Below are 25,875 nucleotides of genomic sequence, written 5' to 3'. Positions count from 1 at the left end.
CAGATCATTGCTACAGCTCTGTGTTACCTCTTGATGGATATACACCATATCAGTGGTGTGAGCAGAGTCAAAATCTGCTAGTATTAACCCGAAAAATAAAACTTAGCTATTTTACTGGCAAAAATGGACTTATTTGAGAAGAGCAGAGAATTGCAGTCTGGGACATGTACACTATGGCAAAACCACAGGCAAGCCTGCAGAACAAAGGAGAAGAAAGGGAATTAGGGACAGGCTATTAAAAACAAAAAATCCATTGGAATAAACTGAGAACCAGAAGTGTAGTGGCTTTCATTGGCTGAGTTGTAACAGTCAGTCTTTGGCTGGGCTGTTGCTGGGTGAGGGGAAAATCTTTCTTTCCCCTGCTGTGTTAGTCACGTGTAAGTTTTTTTTTCCTGTTGGGCATGCAAGGTATGTTTCTTCCTGGTGGGTCTGTCATTGACAAGGACCAACACTGAGGCATGAGAGCTCCCCCTTGTGGCTTCCCGGCTCCATCTTAAATGAGGTTTCCTTGATCCAGTTTCACACTAGTAATTCTCTAGCCCAGAGACATGCCTAGGAGAAAAATGCCAGATGTTAGGGCTGGAAGAAACCACAGACACCACTGGGTCCCACTGCTGGTTTTTACAAATGGGAATCTGCACACACTCAGACTAATGACTAACCTAGGACCACAGCTAACAGGGGCATTGCAGGGACCAGGAACCAGGTCTGAACTCCTACTCTGGGCTTTATTTAAAGTCTGCACTACTCCACTGGCAACAGCAGGTCTGGCGTGTGCATGCTGCACTCACTGATTGGGATAGACCAAGACTTACTTCATCAGTCAGGAAGCCAGGAGGAGCAAGGAAACAATTTGGCCCTGCAGGGTGGAGACAACATGGCTTCTTTCAATAGATTGCAAAGTTCCCTCCATTTAACATGAGCCAAACAACCAGTCCAGACCCAAAGCATCTTGCAAACAAAATTCTTCCTTTATATAGACATCTGCATTTCTTCAGTGGGGGCTGTGGGTCATTAGGACCATGTGCTTGTCACTCTACTTGCAGCAGATGTTTGCTGCTACTTGAAGACTTCCCTGTGATGTGGTTATTGTTTAATTCTCCTGTAAAAGGAGTTTTGCTCAAATTCAACAGGACGGCTTAAATTCAAAACAGGGTGCCATGCCCTGCTGTGCATTAGTTCCAATGGCACATCAAAGCTCTAAGAAAAGGGTCTGGGGTTTCTTCAAGCGCACCAAAGGCCCTCGAAGCACCATGCTGTGGTGAGGGGGAGAATCTGCATCTCATTCTCAGATGCATTTATATTCGGCTATGTTGCCGGGTTGTCCTGCCTGGCCTGTTGTGCCTTTTCTTCAAAAGTCTAGACCTTTGAAGTAAGTTGGCAAAACTCAACCACATAAGGCCACTTGGACAGGGCCCATGGCCAGAAGTTAAGAAGGGGGTACAGATAGCCAAATTCTTCACACACAGACAAATAGACTCATTGAAGAAAGGGCTGTTAGGAAACCAAATAGTGAGATGGAAAATGGCCATCCTTGTGACCCTTGTCCTGAGCCAGAGAGAGGAATCAATTAAGTCAAGGTCAATAAATATTTACCAAGAACCTTCCATGTGCAAGAAGCAAAAGGCCGGGCAGAGCTTGCTCTCAAAAGGTGATTGCAACTTTAAACCAACTCCCTTATCACCTGGATGGGCAACTAAAACATGAACATATTAGTAACTAAAAAATAAAAGAGCCAAAATAATATCTCAAGAAGAGATGTTCAAGCACGGTGATCCACTAAATCAAATAATGTTATTTGTCATGGGTCTGAGGAGGGAGAGAACTGTGGGGCCAGGTACAGCTTTCCAGGAGAAGCTGTCCTGGTGGGAGGCATTTGGCTTGGACTTCGCTAGATGGCACTAATTTCTGTGTAGTATCCTGTCTGGACAAGTAAGGTTTTATTAGTCTTGTTAAGGAGTTAAGAGCCACTTGACTGTGACAGACAGTGATTCCTTTGTGATGAGATCCAGTCTAAACAAAAACAAAAGAAAACATATGATTAATGATGGGGTGGTCTTGGTCTTATTTGCTCTTGGGTCTCTGCAACTTTTCAGGTTCATGCATGTGACTGCATGGCTTTTCCCAACTAACAATCTCCTGCCACACAGCAAAGCCTCGACAATGGCTCTCAGGCCCCTCTGCCCTTGGCACTCAGACAAATATCCCCACCATTCCTAATTTCACTGCCATGCATGTTACAATTCAGGTTCTCTTCACTTCTGCCCCAAGCCTTCTCCTTGCCTTCCAGATAATTTTCCAGGATCATAAAAAAATGGACACTTATGGAACTTCTGTTTATCTCTTGTTGTAAATAGACATTTATGGAACTCTCATCTTTTTTTCTCTTGGGAGGAATTGTAACAACCCACCCTTTCCCCAAATTACACTCATTCCTGTATTCAATCTATAATTCAATAATATTTATTGAGCACCAGCCATGTATGTATAGGTGCAGGGGAGTCAATGAAAAAAACACTGGAATTTATAATCAATACAGGAAAGAAAAAAGGCTGGGGAAATATTCTGTTACATGCATTGTACCCAATCTTGGGTCCAAGGAACAAATCCTAGAAAAGTGACATCAAAGCTGAACCCAGTGAGTAGGAGATGGCCCTGCAAAAGTGGATATAGAGGAAAGGGGATTCTGACCAGATAAGAGTGTGTGTAAAAGGGCCCAGAGGCCAGGGGGATGGTTGTAGAATGTAGAAGCTCAAAGGCTGTTTCAGAGGACTGAGCCAAAGATGAAGCCAGGGAGCTGAGCAGGGGTCAGTTGCTGAGGGCCTTGTAAGAAAGCCAAGAGTTTTGACTCTGTCCTCAAGGAGGTGGGGAGGTAATGAAGAGTCTTAAGCATGACAAGCTCAGAGCAACTTACCATGTAACACTCATTGGGCACTTTTATCTCCCTCAGAATTTTAAAGAAATGGCAGCATCCTGGTGAAGCCTTAGCAGGCATACAAAGGAGCAAAGGGTTTTCTCATTTTACAGGTGAGGAAATTTAAGATACATGGAGGTGACAGGGCTTACCAAGGTCATACAGGAGCCAAAAGTAGAAGTTGAGCAATCAGCGAAGTTCGAGACAGGAGAGGGAAATGGGATGAATATACTGTCCAACTGTAACTGAGCTAATGTATGGTATAAATTCTTTCACTGATTTTTTTTTTTAAAGAACCAAACTCCCTGATTGAAATTTAATCAGGAATATATTGTGCAAGTTGGAACATTGAAGGTCAAGGCTTTGGAATTGCACTGCAAATGCCTCTTATTCTGCCTCCTAAAATACACCAGACCAAGAATGATGCCACCAGGCAATGAGCAAAAGCAAGAACCTCTGCCTTGAGAAAAAAATGTGTTTCATTAACTCTATATACTTGGTAATGGATCAACAAGAGTCTAAGTAGCTTCAGTTTTAGGAGGAGAAACAAAAACACAAGTGCTTTTTGCTATGTGAAAAATGTGGCAAGAAGAGCCCAGGATAGATGATTCAAAACCACAGAGAGATAGAGAGATAGACAGTGGTCTGTTTCCTTCTCTATAAGAGGGGATGATAATGTGTGGGACACATCTCCCTATAACACCCAGGAGATGCAAGCATAGAATGTCCCTCCATCGTTCAAGCTATGTTCTCCATAGAGCAGAGGAGAGTAAGGAATACCTCCACACATTCAGTGGTGCTAATGTAAAACTGGGTTGGATTCTGGTGTGGATCATCAAGAACTGATGACCAGACATAAATGCCCAGAGTACACCCCCCAGCCATGTGAAAAGTGACTTAGCGAAAAGTGTGATGTTTGAAAATTATTGTAATATAAACATTTTTATTTATAGGGAGTCTGAGTGACTCCATTGGTTAAGCATCAACTTTTGATTTCAGTTTAGGTCATGATCTCATGAGTTGTGAGATGGAGCCCCATGTGGGGCTCCATGCTCAGAGGGGGAATCTGCTTGAAGATTCTCTTCCTAGGCCCCTCTTTCCCCTTTCTAAAAGTAAATAAATCTTTAAAAAATGTTATTTGTAACTTTGTTATATTACTATAATTTAATATATAATATTTAGTAGAAATCCCTGGGAAGCCAAATTAGAGTAATACATAAGAAGGAGAGGAAGATATACCATGGTCTACTCAAAAAGCCACCTTCTCAAGGACTTATATCAGTTTGACAAACCCATGCTCACTTTCCTCCATTCTCTGACTGATCCTTTCTACCAATCTCTGGACCACAGATTCAGCGAGGAATGAAGAAACCTCACCCTTTTGTAAAATACTCTTAACCCGTAAAGTCATAGTTTGAGGAGATAAATCTGTATATCCTTAAAAGTCTCTTTAGCTTTTTACCCAAGCAGAGAGCTACAGCTGGCCAGGAGCTGTCTAGATTCAGCAATGCTCTATAGGCAAGTTCTTTCCTTTAGAAGGCATCTAATCCTCGGTTAATGGGTCCTGGAGTAGAAGAACAGGTAGTGCCTATACCTTTAAAATCATTTCTCTGCTGCCTTTAGTATTATTTTATTTTATTATTTTATAACTTTTACTGAAGGGCCCCCTGGTTGGTTTCCCACTGGTTGTTTGTGTAGGCAGGGTTGTGCCATGCAAGGCAGCTTTGTTTCACTGAATGACCTCTCTTCTTGGTCCTTCTAGGATGCAGACAGAAACAATTATCCTCAACTTTATGCTTTCCTATGTAACTAAGTGCTTTGCCCTCCTAGAACCAGCTTTTTCTCCCTGCTCCAGGTTTAACCAGAATGTATTTGCATAATAATCTTGCTAATTTAACTTTTACATGGCCATGGCTTGAGTCAATAGCTTTTAGTTCAGCAACAATGGGCTTTGCTTGTGACCTCTTGTTTATGGAAATCACAAAGGCAGTCTGATCTGGGAAGACTGACTCCTTCCGGTCTTATACCCCTCCCATTTGTAATGTGTTATCTAAGGTCTATAAATGTTTAATCAATTAAGATTTCAACAAGTTTCCAAAATGTCTACTTAATGCTTTGCTTAAATTCTAGCACAGCTAATAAGTGCCAGAGCCTACATTTGCTATTTATCTGACAAGGAATTTTTAACCAGAGTATGTAAAGTGCTATTATAACTCAGTAACAAGAAGACAAACAATCTAATTAAAATGGGGGGAAAATTTGGGTACTTCTCAAACGAAGATACAGGAATGGCCAATTGGCATATGAAAAATGCTTAACATCATTGGTGAGCAGGGAATGTAAATTAAACACATCAGAATGTTTTCTTGGATAATGTTTTTTTAAAAGGCCTGACAATACCAAGTGTTGGCAAGGATGTGCAACAACCAGAGCTATTATACATTTCCAGTATGGAATTTCATACATTCCAACAATGTAAAATTTTACAAACACATTGGTTATTTGTCAGTTTCTCATAAATTAACATACACTTGCCATATGACTCCACCATTCCACTCCTCAGTGAATACCTAAGAGCAACAAAAACACATAGCTGCACAGAGACAGATTCATGAATGTTTATAGTGGGTTTTCTATTGCTGTTGTTGTCATTGTTGTTTGTAACAGGCTCAAATTGGAAACAGCTCTAAAGTCCATCAGCGGATGAATAAATCCTGCTATATGGATACAATAGAATACTATTCAGAAAAAAAGAGCAATGAGTAAAAAGCTCATTGAAATAAATTCATAGAGCTGTTTCTTTCTGTAGCTTGTACAATGTCAGCCTATGCCCCTTCTTCCTCTTTGATTTCTCTAGCTTTGTAGTTGAATTTATACAGATGAGTCTCCCAGGGCATAACTCATAGAACCAACAACACAGATATTATAAGTGAATAGAGTCAAATACACACAAAAAATATGTATGTATTTGTCAAAAGTGATTAAAGAATGTACACCTTTTATTTTAAAAAGTGCCCACCTCAGTAGTGTTGTTATGTGGATTAGATGAGATGAGATGAGGCCTGTAAAGCACAAGCACAGACCCCAACACAGAATAGGTCCAGTTTCTGAAATCATGTTAGAAGTTTCTGATTTCAAATGGAAACCATAATGAAAGATCTAATGGTAAGACAGGAAACCATCAAAATCCTAGAGGAGAAGACAGGGAGAAACCTTTGACCTTGGCCATTCTTATAAGACATGTCACCAGAGGCAAGGAAAACAAAAGCAAAAATGAACTATTGGGACTTCATCAAGATAAAAACTTCTGCACAGCAGAGGAAACAGTCAACAAAACTAAAAGGCAGCTTAAAGGATGGAAGAAGGTATTTGCAAATAACATATATGATAAAGGGTCAATATCCAAAATCTTTGATGAATTTATCAAACTCAACACCCAAAAAATAAATAATCCAGCTAAGAAATAGGCAAAAAACACAAACACTTTTCTAAAGAAGACATCCAGATGGACAACAGACACATGAAAAGATGCTCAACATCACTCATCATTAGGGAAATGTGAATCAAAACTACAATGAGATATCACCTCACACCAGTCAGAATGGCCAAAATTAAGAACACAGGAAACAACAGATGCTGGCAAGAATATGGAGAAAGGGAAACCATTTTATACTGTTGGTGGGAATGCAAACTGATATAACCACTCTGGAAAACAGTATGGAGGTTCCTCAAAAAGTTGAAAATAGAACTCCCCAATGACCCAACAATTGCACTGCGAGGTATTTACCCAAAGGATACAAAAATACTAATTCAAAAGAATACACGCACCCTGATGTTTATAGCAGTATTATCAATAGCCAAACATGCAAAGAGCTCAAATGTCTTTTGACTAATGAATGGATAAAGAAGAGGTGGTATACATAGTGGAAAATTACTCAGTCATCAAAAAGAATGAAATCCTGCCATTCACAACAGGTGGATGGAACTAGGGTGTATTATGCTAAATAAAATAAGTCAGTCACAAAAAGACAAGCACCATATGATTTCACTCATATATGGAATTTGAGAAACAAAACAGATGAACATATGGGAGGGGGAGAAGAGAGACAGAGAGGGAAACAAATCATAAGATATTCTTAGAGATAAAGAACAAACTGAGGTCTGATAGAGGGAGGTGGGTGGGAGATGGGCTAGAGGGTGATAGGTATTAAGGAGGGCACTTCTGTTGAGCAGAAGTCTCAGGGTTGTTGTATATAAGTGATGAATCACTGAATTCTATTCCTAAACCAATATTGCACTGTATGTTAACTAACTAGAATTTAAATAAAAATGTGAAGGAACAAAAGGAAGCCATAATAAATTAGAGAAAAACATGTATTATGCAAGTTAGTTATCATTTTAAAACTTCTCCCCCAGTCTTTGGGACTTAAAAAGGCCAGTCTAAAAGCTTTAAGGAGAATGAATTAAGGGAAGGAAGAAGAAGGCAAATAGCTTCTCTGTTTTAGATAAGAAGAAAGGAAAGATTAATTTTCTTTGCAACTTAAAATAGTCTCTTTGTTTGTATAATTAAACTACCACTTATTTGTAAGACGTGGTAGACAGGCAAAATGCACACAATCAGAATTTGCAATTTAACAAAACATGTTTTAAATAAAGCAAGAAAAGCGTTAATTATAAGTTTGTTTGTTTTTTAAATTACAGTATGAGACTATGAAGTAGTTCAGTGCAATCCTTCAGGTTTCTAAAAAGGGCTCTAGGCAGAGAGTGCACAAGTGGTTTAACAGTAATTTATAGCCATATAAACACACATGGATGCTTAGTTACTCTGAAATCCAGAGACCACCAGAACAAATCAAACCTGGCACACAGGAAAACTAGGTTAGCCTTTAAAATGTGCAAAGGGGAATTTGAAAGCAGTTATTTTGTCCGAAAAGAGATTTTGAGCAGAAGTGCAGATTTCTGCCATATTCCTCAGTATAAAAGTGGCTCTGAGAATTTCTTTGAAATAAATTCATAGAGTTAATTATATTTCAAGCCCTGTGATGCATCAGCCTGTGTTCCTTCTTCTTCCTTTTGTTTTCTCTAGCTTTTGTAGTTGGGTTGAAACAAACAGGCCCCTCAAGATATACCCAAGACCACCCCAGGGTCTGAACCAAACAGGGCTTGGATTTTGTTGCCTTGTCAACTGGTCTTGGGATAAAGGGTGCTGGGACTCCCTCCTGGTGCCATCATGGTCACTTGGTGTTCCCTACCCAGCCAGGCTTGTCTTCTACTGAAATCTTAGGCTCCCCTAAAGCAGGGCAACATCAGTAGACAGCCAGCTGAGCAGCCAGACAATGAGACAGTGCTGTGTGGCAACACCATTCAGCTGCAAATTTGACGTGTTTTGCAAGTGTGGTCTGTGCAACAGTGCCAATAGCCATCTTTCTACTTACACAACTGCTATGGTTTGTAGACTGTGCCTGTGTCCCTTTGGGGACTTTTCTTATATTAAGCTTACTAAGTCACTTGACACTTTTGTTAGAGAGGATGTGGTGGTGACATTTTCTTTAGGCCAGAAATGCCAGTGAGAACTGTTGTCACTGAACCAGATGTTTTGCATTCAGTGAGGATTTTAAGAGTCCTGGGATGTTGGGGTTAGGCAGAAGCACTGAGTCACAGACAGGGATTCATAGTGGACAGAAAAAACAAAGCTATTCAGTAATCAGACTATTCAGTATTTAGAAGAGTCTGTCCTGCAATGTCTTTAGTGTTGGTCATGGTGGCCCTAGAACTAAAATAGTTGTGCATGTACTAAAATCTTAATTTCTATAAGCAGAAAAGCTCTGTGTCTGGTGAACAGAAGTCTGAGCTGAGTCACCACAAAGAGAGTGTTACAGCCTCTCAACCAGTTTCCCAGACTTGCCGTCAGCTCATGTCCAACCAGCACTGGGGCTGGAGCAAGGCAAGAAATTTAAGGCCTTTGATTTAAGGAGGCACTCACTCTCAGGGTTATGTAAATATAGGACTGGCATCTGCAAGGAATAATCACCTCCTTAAATTCTTTGCACAAGTCTTTCTCTTGCCTCACCCTATCCCGGGTCAATAGAACTCCTTGAATGCAAGGGAGGCTAAGCCCTCTAGAGGAAGGACCATGCTACAGAGCAAACATTTGTACTTTGTACTTCTTCCACAAGGAACTGTGGCCATTTACCAGAGCAATTGTATTGGGGGGAAAAGTAAATTACCAGACCTCTCAGGGATCACAAGTAACTGGCTCTGAACTGAAACTCATTTCTGGAGCCAAGACACCACCATCCACTAGTCAGAACCAGGGCTTATGAAGTCAGGTGACCAATTAAGTTTTGATGTAAGTCCATCTCATAGTAGACCCAGTAGGCCCCAAACCCACCCTTTGGTGATTTCCTAAGTTTGGAATGTATAATGGGAAGACAGCAACAGGCCATGCCTAAGGAATGCGTAATTGGAATATACTCAGCAAATGGCAAACTCCCCACATTGGTTCCCTGATCTTTGGAGTAAGGACATTGGGATTAAAAAGGTTAAATAGAAGCCACTAACACAACCTCTAATAAAAGAAATAGTAAACAAAAAGCAAAACTACGTTCATAGAGAGATTTCAGAGATCGCTGCCACCTAATCAAGGTCTGAAGAGGTGCAAGAGTGGTGATTCTGATGTGTCTCCATTCTACTCACCTATTTGGTTTGTACAAAAGACAGATGAGTCTGGGAAGATGAAGATGGACTATGACAAACCTAGTCATGCTGCGATTCCAACAGTTATTATTTCAGACATAGTTTTATTGCTATATTGAATCAATACATCCTCTGCAAACGTATATAGCTGTTGATCTAGTGAATGCTTTTTTCTCTACACCTGTTAGCAAAGACCATAAGAAGCCATTTACTTTTGAGTGGTAGAGTTAGAAACACACCTCGACTGTCCTATCTCAGAGCTATATTCACTCTGCAGCCCTAAGTCATATCCTAAACACCTTGCCATCACGCAGGATACCACACCTGTCCATTATAGTAAAGATATCATGCTGATTTTTCCTTGGTGAACAAAAGAGGCAACTATAAGGTTTTTCACTTATCTGCATGTCTTATGAGCAGAAGCACTGATTGCCTTTATTCTAAACTATCTTTTCAAGGAAATTTGTATAATGACTAGCCTTGGAAGATAGAGATAGTGTCTCTCTCCAAAGCAAAAGGTAGGCATGCTTATAGGATGACATAATAATGATAATATCTCCCTCTGAAGCAAAAGCCAGACACACTTGCTGCCCATTAGAAAAGATTCACCTTCCCTAAATTCAGGGTTCTTCTGTGATGCAACCTGCTATCTACACAGGTGTTACTTGGTCCTCTTCGTGTTGCTCTATAGGAACCTGAGCTTGGGGAACTGGCACAAGAAATGCTGATACTCTTGTCATGGTTAGTGCCATGAGTCATAAAGTCCTTTGTCTCTGATCTAGGAATCTCATGTCTTCTACCAGCATCCGTGAAACCATGGCAGGTAAATTGTTAGCTTACAAGTAGTGTAAAATCTCAAAGCCTTCACAATTATTAACAGCAATTACTCTAGATACTTTGAGAAAATACAAAAGATAGAAAATGAAGCCCACAAAAATACTACCTCCTTGGTTAAATTTCCAGGAGACCAGTAATTTGGACTCTGTTGAAATGTCCCTTTCAAGATGAAGAATAAGCTGCTGCATTGGTCCCCTGTGACATTGTGATTTAAAATGAGAAATATGTATTTGGTCATTGTTCCTGTTTGTGGCAAGGAGCCTCCAAAATCTTTGGAATGTCCTAAATGACAAGAACAATAAAGATGTCTTTGTTATGAAAACAAGGTGACTTTTAGAAAACGTCTAAAGATGGAGGCTGGTTGCCAGGGGAGCCAATCATGTGATTAGAAAGTTGAAACTCTCAGTCCCACCCCTGACCTCTGGGGAGGGAGAAGCGTTGGCGCTTGAGTTCAATCACCAATGGCCACTGATCTAATCAACCATGCCTATATAGTGAAGCTTCCATAAAAACCTAAAAGGAGAAAGTTCAGACAATTGCTGGGTTGGTGAACCTGTGGAGATCTGAGAAAAGTGGCACTCAGAGTGTCGAATCTCCACACACATTCCCCAGATCTTGCACTGTGCATCTCTTCCATCTGGCTGTTCCTGAATTACATGCTTTTATAATAAACAACTTAGCAGCATCTGGGTGGCTCAGTTGGTTGAGTGGCTAACTCTTGATTTCAGCTCAGGTCATGATCTCAGGATCCTGAGATTGAACCTCATGCCAGGCTCATGCTCAGGAGGAAGCCTACTTGAGATTCTCTGCTCCTTCCCTCTCTCTGCGCCTCCCCATGCTCACAATCTCTCTAAAATAAGTAAATAAATCTTTTTAAAAAAATAAACAACCTAGTAAAATGTTCCTCTGAGTTCTGTGAACCACTCTAGCAAATTAATCAAATCCAAGGAGGGCTCCTTAGAACATCTAATTTATAGCTGTGGGTCAGAAGCCTAGGTGGCACCTGCAGTGGGGGCGGAGGGCATATCCTTGCAGAACCTGTGGAATCTCATGCTGTTTCTGGGTACATCACGTCAGAATTGAGTGCCAATAAATCAACCAGCAAAGGAGGGAGTTACTATACTGACTGGGTTGATGGATCCTGTCCATCAAAGAAAAATTGGGTTGTCACTACACACTGTGGGTGTGGAAGAGGAGGAAAAGAGTATAAGGAGAATGTACCCATTGGGCAGTATCAACAAAGACCAGCAGCCCACTATAGCAGGACTGCTAATGACCAGAACTTTCTGAAATGAAGCCCATGACGGTTTGGGTCACTTCACCAAGTGAGGAATCACAATCAGCAGAGGTGCTTGCTGAAGGCAAAAGGAATTTGGAACGAGTAATGAAAGAAGTCAGTTAAATACCAGCTGTGGCCATGTGACCAATTATAGACATGAAGAGTGTAAGAGTTTGAGAATTATTTCTTTATTTTAATATGTGTACATTAAGCATGTCTTCTTCCTCCCTTCCATTCCCCTACTATCTCACATAAGAAGTGTTAATAGTGGCTAACCCTGATCTCAACACTAGTTAGGGATATCCCAGGGCAATGTGAATAAAGGGTTAGCACATCCTCCTTTGTTTCAATCTCTCAAGGAATTGCTACCTCACACCAAGCAGAGAGGCCTGAGCCCACAATTATCTTGACTTGGAGGTTATATTTTACAAAGCCCAGTGCATGTGGATGACCTGCTTGCATGGGGTAGACTGTGACGACTTTGGGCTGTGTCCCCTTAACTAAGTTAGAATTACATTTTCCAGAATTCCCATCCTTCCTCTATTCTTCTGGGTTATCTTTGGCCTCAGGAAGCATCTCCAGCAAGATTTGAAGGCAGCAGGGGCACAGAGTGCCTCAGTGGTTGAGTATCTGCCTTTGGCTCAGATCATGATCCTAGGGGTCCTGGGATTGAGTCCCATATTGGGTTGCCCACAGGGAGTCTACTTCTCCTTCTGCCTTCTGCCTATGTCTCTGCCTCTCTCTGTGTGATAAATAAATAAAATATTTTTTTAAAAAGGTCTCTCTGGAATAAATAAATAAAATCTTAAAAAAGAAAAGATTTGAAGGCAGTCCCAAGCAGCAGCTGTGTGTCTTGCCTTCTGAGAGTCAGTTCACCGCCCCAGGCACAGGGTCAGCTCTGCATGTCATCCCTGATCTATCAGCTCCCTCTGTTGCTGGGGGCATACCCGGACTACTGGCTCCCCCAGCTCCTGGCACATCTCCTCTTTCCATTTCTCCAGGCCCAGGGCCTGAGGGTGTGGTTCCAGGGCGAGGGTCAGCTTCTCCCCCAGTCACCCATACCTGTGAGGTTACAGGTGGTGAGAGACAGAGTGTCCTGGCTCTCATCCTTGCCTAGCCTCCCCTCCCAACATCAGTCTCAGTGATCTTTAGGGATGCCAAGCTGAACACCAGACACAGAGGCAAGCTGGCTCCACCAGCTCCCACAACTGTACCAGCTCTAACCCTAATTCCCTTGTTCTATGTCACCCACAGAAGTTTGGTTTCTTTGACCAAACTATATCTGATACAGAAGGTAGCATTATTAGTGGGGTCATTTTTAAACAGAGAGGACAGAATTTGCTAAAAGAGGAAATACACATAAGGGAACAAGAATAGTAATCGGGTGGCCAGGAGAGGTTCCCTCAGGCCACAGAGAAAAGCATCCAGTAAGTCCCTTTGTGCCTGGTGGGCTCTCAGTGAAGAGCAGGTGAGTGTGTGCATGCCTGTGTGTGTGTGTGTGTGTGTGTGTGTGTGCATAAGAGAGAGAGAGAGAAAAAAAAGAGAGGGAGAGAGAGAGAGAGTAAGTGAAAGACCCTCCACAAAAGGATACAGGAAGACCATTTGGCTCTGGCTCGAATAATCTCTGAATGCACAGTCATAGCAACACACTGGTAGGACCTGATAAAAACAGACATGACACCCACCGTGACGGTTAATGTTATGTGTCAACTTGGCTGGTCCATAGGACCCAGATATTCAGTCAAACATATTCTGGATATTTTTATGACAGTGGTTTAGGGCTGAGATTAACATATAAACCAATGGATTTTGAGTCAGTGTCTCCTTCATAATGTGGATGGGCCTCATCCAACCAGTTGAAGGTCTGCATAGACCAAAAACTGATGTATATTAAGTAAGATGGAATTCTCCAGCCTGATAACCTTTGGACTTGAACTGTAATATTGGTCTTTCCTGAGCCTTCAGGCTGGTGGCCTATCTAGCAGGTTTTCTAACTTGCCAGTCTCTGTAATGTGATTCTGTTCCATTTCTCTGGAGAACCATGACTAATAAACCCACGCTGAAGTATAAATTAATTTTTGAAAAATTATGGTAATTGTTTTGTGAAAAGAAGCATGGTTATACTACATTTGTTTTACATTTTAATTTGTTAAATGTCAATACTTTTTAAAAATCACACAATGGGGACGCCTGGGTGGCTCAGTGGTTGAGTGTCTGCCTTTGGCTCAGGGCGTGATCCTGGAGTCCTGGGATCGAGTCTCACATCGGGCTCCCTGCGTGGAGCCTGCTTCTCCCACTGCCTGTGTCTCTGCCTCTCTCTCATGAATAAATAAAATCTTTAAAAAAAAAAATCACACAATGTTTTATAATCCTGTTCCACTACTCTCCCTCTAGCTTACTCTGCTCTAGCCATCCTAGCCTCCTCCCAGTCCTCAAATATGCCCCCAAGGACTTTGCATTTGCTATTCCTTCTACTAGAAATGCTTTTCCCTCAGATACATGCATGGCTTACTCCCTTGCTTTCTTCAGAGCTTTGCTCAAATGAGTCCACAGAGGCTTTCCCTACCCTCCATTCATCTGAAATTTCACTTCACCCCCCACACTGGTTCCTCATGTTCAAGAAGACTCACCAGACACATAGAAGACCAACTGCTTACTGTAGGTTTCATTTCTAGAGGTGGAAAATGACAGGAAGGATGAATGATCATGAAATTTTGTAGTAACCAAAAGAGAAAAAATTGGCCAAAAAATGTTGATTTATATCTAAAAAATTACATTTCCAGTTCTCAATCTGTTTTTTTCTTTTTTTTTTTTTTAAGATTTTATTTATTCATTCATGAGAGACACGGAGAGAGAGGCAGAGACACAGGCAGAGGGAGAAGCAGGCTCCACGCAGGGAGCCCGACATGGGACTCGATCCCAGGTCTTAAGGATCAGGCCTGGGGCTGAAGGCGGCGCTAAACCACGGAGAACACCCCACCCCCCGCCCCGGGCTGCCTTCAATCTGTTTCACAGAAGTGTTACTTTGGAATTTAAAGGATTCTAAAAATACATTACAAGTGGTTTTTACACTGATACAAGTGGTTTCTACACTGATACTTGTCAAAGAGTTCTCTTACAGAATGCCATTATTCTCTAATTGGAAAAGTGATACATTTGAGGCGGCCCTTGGTGGCTCAGTTGGTTAAGTCTCTGACTCCTGGTTTGGGCTTGTTTCATGATCTCAGGGCAGTGGGATGGAGCCTCCAAGGCCAGCTCCATGCTCAGCAGGGAATCTGCTCGGGATTTTCTTTCACTCTCCCTCTGCTCCTCCCCCAATCTCTCTCTCTGTCTCATAAATAAATAAATAAATAAATAAATAAATAAATAAATAAAATCTTTTTTAAAAAAGTGAAACATTTACTGCCTATGTCCCTGCCTCTTTCTCTGTGTTTTGCATAAATAAATAAGATTTTAAGGTTTTCCTTTTTAAAAAAGGAGGATGCCTTGGTGGCTCAGTGGTTGAGCATCTGCCTTAGGCTCAGGGTCCTGGGCTTGAGTCCCACATTGGGCTCCCTGCAGGGAGCCTGCTTCTCCCTCTGCCTATGTCTCTGCCTCTCTCTCTCTCTGTCTCTCATGACTAAATAAAAAAAATCTTAAAAAAAAAAAAAAAGTGAAACATTCGAGCCAGCTCAGGGACACACACACACACACACACACACACACAAACCAAAATGATACATGATTTTGTAGAAAACAGGAAGCAGGAAAACATAAGTGAGAAAAATCAAAATCATTGAAAATCCAATTATTCAGAAATAATCAATACCAAAGTTTAAATCATTCACCTTTTAGGCTTATTTCTAGGCATATAGATTATATACACCTATACTTTAGATTTTATATAGTTTTGATTCCTTTATTTTAAAAGTTTAACATATTTTTCCTAGGCTCATTAAAATTCTTCATAAGCAGATTTTTTTTCTTGCTACAAGAAACATAATATTCTACAGTATGATTGTACCATAATTTATCTAATCATACCTTTATTTTAGGATATTTAAACCATTTCCACTTCATCATAATCGGTAACCACAAAGTGAGCTATTTGTTCATAAATATTTGACTGAGTCCCCTTTATTTTGCTATTATTCGAGCCTCCTTTAATATTTTCATACTAACCTTGCCTTTTGATCTTAAGCTAAGCCTACAAATACTCAAACTGCGATGTGAAAAGAGAAAAAATTCAGTGAATCTAATTAGTTTGGTACTGTAGAGATGTTGGCTAAATTTCTTGTCAAAATCTGTCATTTTTTCTTTTTCTTTTCTTTTTTTCTTCCTTTACAGATATTCTAAGCCTCAGGTCTCGCTTTTCCTTCTCCCAGTTGTATTTCAGAAACAGAATTTGAGAGCCAAGGACCCCATAGAGGCATTCTGGTCCAACTTCAAAGGCTGCCAATGAGAAGGGTGGGGAGGGGACACTTGCCAGGGCACAGTTAGTGACACAGCACCCTTAGAATTGCCAGATTTAGCCAAGAAAAATATAGGATGCCTTTCTTCATTTGAATTTGAGAGAAAAAAAAAATATTTTTTTAGTTTCAAATATTAAATGGCTAAATGTCTCAAATATTAAATGGCTAAAAAAATATGCGTTTTCTACCCGTAATCCAGGCGTCCTGCTCCTTTGGGTCGTGCACTCCTCACCCCCCAACACTGCATCTGGAGACACAGGTCACCTCTTTTCTCTAGCCTCTCCCACCAATTCTGGGTCTCTGTTCCCTAAATTTCCTTAAGGACTACAGAAAGCATGACTTCATAATCTGAAATTTTTGTTTCCATGACAATGTTGCTGGGGTAAGTCCCCTTAATCTTGGTGCTCCCCCAGGACTAATAGGGCAGAGGTGCTAGTTAAGCTTCGGGTGCTTGCCGAGTCCGTGACCAGGAGTTCCTGGTCCTGCAGAGGCAGTGCAGTCGGGGGTCCCACAGCCCCCCAGCACCCAGCCAGGACAGGGAGCCCTTCTCAGGAGCTGCAGGTGCAGCAGCGGAGCTCTACACGTGGTCAGGTGTGTGCGTATGCATAGGTGCCTGCGCCAGCGCGCTGCTCCTACTCTCTTCGTGCATCTCCCGTGTCACCTGCAAACCTACAGCTGCTGCCCCGGGTCACTGCACAGAGCCCATCTAGAGGCTCATAGCTGTGCCAAACAATTATGTACCAGCCATGTTCAGAGCAGTGACTGAGCCGCACCAAGTGATGGATCCAAACACAACATATTTGGATTTCAGTGAAGCCCTCGCAAATAGCGATATAAAATCAAATCAAGTTACACACTAGAACAAGCCAGATGATGTCCTTTCTTCACCTGATGCAGTGCACTTGTAGGGAATTACGGCCTTAATTCCTGGCTGTGCCTAAACCCCACAACATTGTGTGTGTTGTTGTTGGTGGTGGTGGTGGGGGTGCTATGTGTATATTTTCAAAAATGTTATTCATGATTTGGAAAACAATAAATGTGGAGAAGTATAATGATGAAAGATAACTCATTTTCCCACTGCTCATCCTCATCACTGTTAACATTTTGGATTACTTCTTCCCAACCCTTTTTCATGTAGCCGTTTTGCATTTAATTCGATTTTTCCTTATAGTTATAATCCCATTATACTTGTAATATCCTATGCTTCCTTTATTTTACATTACTTGATAGTATCTTTCCATTTTATCAATGAAAATTTTTCTGATTTGCAAATGACTTAAGTGACAGGAAGACTTTCTAATCTCATATGCCTTGGCTCTGGGTGTGGGTGATTCAGAGGCTCATTACAAGGAACAGGTTTGCTTCTCCGCTGTGATGTGCAATGCCAGCTTCTTCCAGGCCTCCACATGCTTATGGGGGACTCCAGGGAGACTCAGGGAGGACTCTGGAGGAATCTCATAGGACAGCTGGCCTGGCCAGGGGCCCCCAGGCTGCAGCAGAGCAGGAAGCAGTCCCCAAAAATGAAAAAGGGTTTACATGCTGGACAATGAAAATCAATGTGGAATTCGGGAAAACAGAATGAGATAATGTCTGTAAGAGCTTAGCACAGTGCCTGGCACATAGGAGGTGAGCTTAATAAACTTTAAATCCGATTAAGAGGAGGAGGATGAAAAAGAGGAGGAGGAGGAGTGTTGTTTAAGAAAGATTAATCTCCTCAAATCTGATTTATATCTGGACACAGGAAGAGGCAGTGGCTTCTGAGGAGTAGGCCATCCTGGTGGTCTCTTGATGTATTATCAATCCAGAAGAAACACAGGGCGAGAGAACAGCCTCAACGGTACCATCACATGCCAGCAAAACCCAGACTGAGAAAACATATAGGACACACTAGCAGTTTCTTTAACAAGAACAAAACAAGAGATGGAAGGGGTCCTTTTTGTTAAAGGGATACAAGATGTTTCAACTAATTAAAACCTATGAAACTTATGTAGGTCTGATGTAAACAAAAAAAAGTTAATGAGCTCATTAGGGAAATGTGAGCACTGACCTAGTATTTTACAATATTCAAAAATAATACTTTAGTTGGGGTAATGATACTGCGGGTATGTCTTCATTAAGTACCCTAATATTTTAGAAAGGCATGTTAATGCATTTATTAATGAAATTGTATGATGTCTAGTATTTTGCTTGAAAAAGTGCAGAGTGGGTTGAGGAGGAGGAGGAGGAGGGAAGGGCGGGGGGGTGCACAGATGAAATCATATTAGCCACAACGTGATAATCGCTAAAGCTGCGTTTGGGTTCATCAGGCCTCTGATTCTATTCTCTTTACATTTTTACATGTTTGAAATTTTACATAATAGAATTTTAGAAAAAGAAAAAAAAAAAAGCAATGCAACCTTATATAAACACAAATCTAAGAGATGTTTCTTAGGGGGAATGTAAGTCCTAAGAGAAGGTACCAGTTACACAACTGGCATGTTCCCCTTCCAGGCACAGAGGAACTCTGATTGACTTTACAGTTTATAAGAGCTTCTCTATAAATAATTTCGCTTCATTCTTATAGCACACGTGAGTGTCCTGCCAGGCAGAAATTTTATTTTTTTCAGTTATGGATGTTGAGGCCCAAAGAAGTTGAACGACTTGCCTAGGGTAAAGTAATAATCTGGTCCCAGCTCAGTGACTTGAATTCCCCGTTCAGTGCTCCTTTCATGTTTCCAAATGTTTATTTCCATGAAAAGGGGTTACCCTCCGTTGTGACTCATGTGCCTATGGCAGGATGGGAAGCCAGGCTGAGAGGCAGCTCAGGTTTTGCTTTTGCAGGTTTGGAGTGTCACATCCTGCTTGGTAAGGATGAGCAAGGTCTCCACTATGAAGCTTCAGGTCTGCAGGATGGCAGGGGGCTGCCTATCTGGGGTGTAGGGGCCATATGTGTGCAGGGTTGGGTGCAATGTGCAATGTGCAGTGTGGCACTACACAGCCCAGTACTCCTCCTACCCATGAGCTCAAGCACCACCACACCACTTGGTCCTATTCTTTCCCACTTCCCTGCCTAACCAGTCTGCACAATTGGGAGAATGGCCCTTCAAAGTCCTCTGTCATCCCTTCAGACACACTCTGACTTGAGGCAGCTATAAGAAAGGAGCAGAATCCTGGGCCCTCCAGCCATCTGTGCCAGAAGTATCCAGTTGGGGCTCTTTCCCAGGGATGGGGAACACACGTGTCTTTATCCTAATCAGGCCTGTGGGGCCTTAGGAGGAGGCCCTGGAGATATTTCTCTCAAGGATCTTCACCAGCCTTTAAATTCAGATACCCATTTGCCAGGATTCCAGCTATAGTGAAAGCTCTCGCTGGATAAAAGGTTCGCCTTTGGAAATCAAAGTTATCCGCAATAGTGAGGATCTCCCCACCTGGGCTCGCCTCCCTTTCCCATCCTCACTTTGTTGGCAATGTGTCCTCTGCAGCCCAGCTCAGGAGCCCTTCTCTGACCATCACAGCCTTTACTGATCTCTTATCTTTTGCCTGACTTTCTATATACTGATATTTTTTTTTAATTTTGTGTTCAAATACACATAAGATAGGATGTACCATCTCAACCATTTTTAAATGTGAGATTCCATGGCACTAAGTACATTGCTGGTATTTTATAACCCCCATCCATGCACAGAACGCTTTCCATCTTGCAACACTCAAACTCTGTCTCCATTAAACAATATCTTCCATCCCCCTTATCATCCTACTTAGTATCTATGAATTTGACTCTCCTAGGGACCTCACACAAGTGGAATCAGACAGTTGATGCTTGAACAATCCACGTTTGAGCTGTGTGGGTTCACTTACACGTGGATTTTTTTGATGATACGGTGCTATAAATGTATTTTCTCTTTCTTTTTTTTTATTTTTTTTTTATTTTTTATTTTTTTTTGTATTTTCTCTTTCTTACAATTTTCTTAATAATACTTTCCTTTCTTCCTTACTTTATTGTAAGAATATAGCACATAGTATGTATAACATACAAAGTAGATATTATAGACTATTTATGTTACTGGTCAACAGGAGGCTATTCGTACTTAAATTTGGGGGAGTCAAAAGTCATACATGGATATTTACCTGCTCAGGGGGTTGGCACCCCTAACTACTGTGTCATTCAAGGGTCAATTACATTTGTCTTTTTACATCTGTCTTAATTCATACAGCATAATGCCCTCAATGTTCATCACACGTCAGAATTTTGTTCCTTTTTAAGACTAATATTCCATTGTGTGGATGGACCACTTGGTTTATCCATTCATGCATTAGTGGGCATTTGAATTACTTCCACCTATTGGTTGTTGTGAAAATGCTATAATGAGCATGGCTGTATAAATATCTCTCCAAGTCTCTGCTTTTGGTCCTTTTGGATATATACCAGAAATAGAATAACTGGATTAGGTGGTAATTCTAAATTTTTGGAGGAACTTTCATACTGTTTTCTACAGCAGTTGCATCATTTTATATCCCCGCCACCAGTGCACAAGGGGTCCAATTTCTCCACATCCTCACCAACATTTGTTCTTTTCTGTTTTTCTTTGTTTAGTAGCAGCCATACTAATGGTGTAAGGTGTCCCTAATATTGATTTTTATACAGGTTCCATTTTTGTGACTATCTAATTATGTTGTATGTGTTAGTATGGCTTCCAAACTAGATCATATGTATTTTAGGGCAGAGCCTCTCATATACACCTTCATTATCCTAGAATACCTTTTAAGCACTCTGTAAACAGAAGCGATAAATACAACTGATGACACTGACGTTACATTTCTTCAGAATGCTGTTATGAGCAGTAGGCTTCTACTATTCATTTATATTTCTTTCCCAAATGTATTTAACGTAGAGGAAGATTTTCAAAAGTGTTCCACTGAAACATAAACTGTTGAGTTAGAAATTCACTTACTTACCGAGCATTTACTAAACACCTAGATCCTAAGTGAATAAGCCTGATTCAGTTCCCTCTCTCATAAGCTTTCAGTCCAGCAGAGGAGAAAGTTATTAAATTTAAATAACTAATTATTCATTACAACTGTGGTAAGTAAAGTGAACTAGAAGTACAAGAAGCTAAAGGAGCTATATTATGGACACTTGGCATGTTCTGGGAAATCAGGAATGATGAATAAGTGTTAGCTAGGGGAAGATGATAAAAGAGAGACAGAGAGGCGGGGTGGGGGGGGGGGAGAGAGAGAGAGAGGATTTGAAAGAAGAAATAGCATATGCAAAGGCCCGTGACAGAGAGCATATGATTCCTCTGGGCATGTAAGAATGTTTAACATCTCCTCCACACCAAGCAGGAGCCCTAGGAAACCCAAGGTTGGGCTAACCCTCCCATACAGCAATACCATCACTTCTACTCTCCTGCACCAAGGAAGTATGAGCGCATTCTTAGTGTCTTGCTGGGTTATAACCAGGCAGGAAAGCCCAGAAGCCAATTATCCTCAGTTCTTCAAAGGTGAGGGTCAGTGGAGCAGTGAACAGGCCAGGCTTTGAGTCTCTTCCCAATAACTCCTTACTCTACTCTTGACTCAGTTCAGAGCATCGTCACTATGTAAGGACTAGAGGAGGGTCTTCAGTTAGAATGGATTCTGTCTCTATGAAAATCTGCCCTATCTCACACTGGGGTGACCAAAATCAAGAATCCAGGATCTTTGTTTCACTAGCCAGTAGGGGGTTGTTTATTGGAGGGGGAGAGGGGTAAGAACAGAACCTCATTTACTTGTCTGTCATAAATCAACAGTCCATATATCCAACCCCACTGGCTTTCAGACTTCGCATCGTGATAGGAGGTGATGATGGGAAAGGAATCAATGAACACTGTCCCTCTGTGAAAATGAAACACAATACCATTTTATTGTCCTGAAAAATGTAAACACAGTCCATCACAAAAGTCAGTGTGTAACACAGCATGGGGGTCAATGTTACCAAATCTGGTTCTAGTCTCACCCTTAGCACCTAATAGTTTTCGGACTTTGGTTGGGCAGGTTATTCAGTTTCTCCAAGGCTTGATTTACCTGTAAAGTGAGGTTTGGGTGGATGTGACAATCTCTGCCTTACAGGGCATATACAGATTCATAGGGTTAATATATGTCCAGTGCTTAGTTCATGGGAGGTCCATTTTAAGGTAGTTTTAAAATATGCTCTTTTAACAATTATCTGGTTTGAGAGTACAGTCTATGTCCCCAGTATCCCTTCAAATATAACTAGCAGAATACCAGAGCCTGGGACTGCAGCTGGCCTGGAAACTTCTAGGATGGTGATGTAAGTGAGTGCACACGTGCAGATGTGTGAGTGGTCTATCAGGCTCCACTGCTGTGTCACACATTACCACACATTTAACAATTTAACATCCCACCCCTTTATAAGCTGACAGTTCTGGAAGTCAAAAGTCCAGTCACAAGTGCATCTGGGGTTTCTGTTCAGAAGGTGTGCGCTGGGCTGGGTGCTCATTTGGGAGCTCTGGGGAAAAATCCATGTTCAGACTCATTCTTGTTCTCAGCAGAGAACATCTGGGGGCTCCTCAGAGCGATTCTTCCAGCCAGCGCACTGGCACTCTCTCTCCAGCCAACCTCTGTAACTTCAGGTGACCTTGGTGAAGAGAGATGGATGGGACAGTGTGTGTGACCCTGATGGGGCACCACAGGGCTATGGCTGGGGCTCTGCTGTTCCAGTATTTAGGATGTCACACTAATCAACTCCATTGTCTGTATTAGAAAGGGAATTATTGTAGGTGAGTGCCCTGCCCGATTTGTTGGTCAAGCAAAGTCTCACGACTGCTACATCACTACCTGAGTATGACTGTTTAATGTTACCTAAATTACACCAATTCTGTAAGGCCAAGAAAGCCTGTGTGACTCTCCCACCCCTCTGCCATTGCTCTGCCTCTTCCCTGTCAGGCTGGTGCTGTTTTCAGGGATTGCATTCACTTACTGACTCATTTACTCAAGAAAACACTTACCAAGCACCTATTTTAGGTGTCAGTGAATGCATGATCATCTCTCATCTGGATTATTACAGTAGCCTTCTGACAGTCTTCCTGCTTCCACCCTGCCCATCTGCAGTCTATTTTCCACATAGATGCCTAAGGATCTTTTCCTAAAAGTAACTTATATAATGTTACTCCTCTGTTCAAGACCTTCCAATGGCTTTCCCACGCAGCTATAGTAAAAGCCAGAGTCCTCACCATGGCCTATAAAGCCTGAAGAATCTGGGCCCCTGCTTCCACTCTGACCTCATCTCTGATCCAGCTCTCTCTCCCAATCTTCTCCAGCCACGCTGGCTTGCTGCTGTTCCTCCTTCAGCCAAGTACTCCTACCTCAGGACCTTTGCACACACCTATCTGTCTTTCTAAATTGCCATCCCTCAGACTTCTACAAGGCTCACTTCCTTCAGAGCTCTGCTCAGGCAATATCTTCTCCAGGATAATGAAACACAATACCATTTTATTGTCCTGAAAAATGTAAACACCTCGAGCACCCTCTGTAAAATGCATACACACCCTTTGCATTCCCCATTCTTTTGGTTTTCTTTTTCCCATGGCCTTACCACTATGTTACATTCTATCTACATACTTTCTTGTCTATTTGTTTCTCTCCAAACTAGAATATGACCTATATGAGGGGAGACTCCGTTTTCTTTCCTGCTGTGTCCCCCAGCACCTAGAACACTTCCTGGCATGCAGAGGGTGGATGAATGTGCTGTAAGTACTACGAGGCATGCTGTGTAAAAAGAGATGGATAAGAAACGATCCCTCGGGGTCTTGCCTTTTGAGGGCTTCATAATTGGGTGGCAAGAGTAGAGGAATTATATAAACAGATTCTTGTGGTGTCACCAGATGGGGTGCTGAGGGACCACTGGTGAGGGGTCGGGGAATCAGAATAGCCGTCCCAGGGCAGTGACATTTGAGCCTGTCTTGCAGGTTGAGAGGGGACTCCCCTTGACTTTCTGCTTCAGTCACATTGGCTGATGGCTGTCTTCACTCCTGAGGTGCAGGGAATGACATGGTTAAAACCAAGAGGAAGAGGTCAAATAAAATCTTGAGTTTATGTGCTCTGAACTCTTTTGGATCATTTGCTTCCTGGAACCAATCACTGAGCCAGAAAGATGGAATGCTCTCATTGGCCAGGCCGGGGCCATATGCATCCCCCTTTTCCTCCCTGCCCCCCATGAGAAAGGGTGGAGAAGGAAATCCACTCTTCAACCACAGGGGGCTGGGCCTGGGGAAGGGATGGCCCTAAAAGGAAACATAGGCATTATTTCTACATGGGGAAATAGATGCTGGGGGCAAAACATGGTGATCACTTTTGATTTTCCCATTTTCCTCTTTTCACATTCTCGGTAGCTGTAATCTTTGTTCTGGTCTCAGTTTTCTTGTACTCAGGATGTATCACAAACTACATTTCAGAACTCTTGTTCCGTATCCAGGCCTGGGAGATACCAGTGGATGTTAGTGAGGGTGTGTGTGTGATGTTGTGATGTTGTGATGCCTTGATGTGGCGGGAGCATCCAGGCATGCTGGACAGGAAGAGGTGGTATGGAGGGTGTAAGCCATCCTTGCTTCTCTATGGTGAGGAGGCCAGGAGGACCAATGGATCAGGCTTCACACACAGACTGTGTTAAATAGGCTCTGTAGTTATGTACTGACAAGATGACTTCTTCAGGAATAAGATCCTATATCCAGAACAACTGAATGATTAAAGAAGAAAACAGCTTGCACACTGCCTTTATCTGTTCTGGCAGCTATAACAAAACACAGACTGGATGACTTATAAATAACAGATATTTCTCACACTTCTGGAGGCTGAAAGTCTGAGATTAGAGTGCCATGATGGGATGGGGGCCTTCCTCTAGGTGGTAGACTTCTCTTGTGTCCCCACATGGTGGAAAGGACTAAGGATCTCTCTGGGGCCTTTTAGAGAGGCACTAATTCCATTCATGAAGCCTCCACCTTCATGACCTAATCATTTCCCAAAGGCCCCACCTCCTAACACCCTCGCTTTAGACATTAGTTTTCAACATATGAATTCATTTACATTCAACCTATATCATTTACTTGGAGAAAGCCCTTTGTTTTGCTTCTTTTTTTAAGATTTAATTTATTTATTCATGAGAGACAGAGTGAGGCAGAGACAAAGGCAGGGCGAGAAGCAGGTTCCCTGCAGGGAGCCCAATGAGGGACCATCCCAGGGTCCCGGGATCATGACCTGAGCCAAAGGCAGACACTCAACCACTGAGCCACCCAGGTGCCCTCCTGCTCCATCCTTTAACTGTAGAACGACCAGCCATCCTGTTTTGCCCAGGATAGAAGGGGTTCCAAAGACAGTTTTAAAACTAACACAGTCCTGGCAAAGCAGAGATATAAAAACAAACAAACAAAAAAAAAAACCTGTGTTTTTTTAGAACTTTTAGGATTCTGAAATCATAGGAAATCTAAACATGTACTTACAAACTGCTTTAATAAAGCACTATATCACATCTTATCAAAAGGGAGACCACACCCAGGTGCTACAGGAAGAAAGAATTGAAATCACCTGTTCCTTAAGTAATTCTACCATGGTTCAATTTTAAGCAAAAGTTAGACTCATCACAATACTATAATAACCTATTTATTCTAAAATGTGTTCCTAATTATTCTCTAATATAAAATATTTCATCTGTTATTGATGTATAACAC

General features: G+C 41.8%; 1 long non-coding RNA gene across 1 annotated transcript; it reads right to left on the bottom strand.

Annotated features, from left to right (window-relative positions):
* Positions 1–274: 274 nt before the first annotated feature.
* LOC140631798 (uncharacterized) lies at positions 275–16,500 on the bottom strand. The gene is made up of 3 exons (XR_012029312.1): positions 16,366–16,500; positions 14,357–14,397; positions 275–552 (listed from the first exon to the last, which is right to left on the bottom strand). It is a non-coding gene; the product is annotated as an uncharacterized lncRNA (long non-coding RNA).
* Between the last annotated feature and the right edge of the window lie 9,375 nt (positions 16,501–25,875).

Source organism: Canis lupus, chromosome 4, assembly GCF_048164855.1.
Source record: "Canis lupus baileyi chromosome 4, mCanLup2.hap1, whole genome shotgun sequence".
NCBI classification, from domain to species: Eukaryota; Metazoa; Chordata; class Mammalia; order Carnivora; family Canidae; genus Canis; species Canis lupus.
The sequence above is the reverse complement of the archived record's forward strand: the minus strand, read 5'-3'. Positions and strand labels throughout refer to the sequence as shown.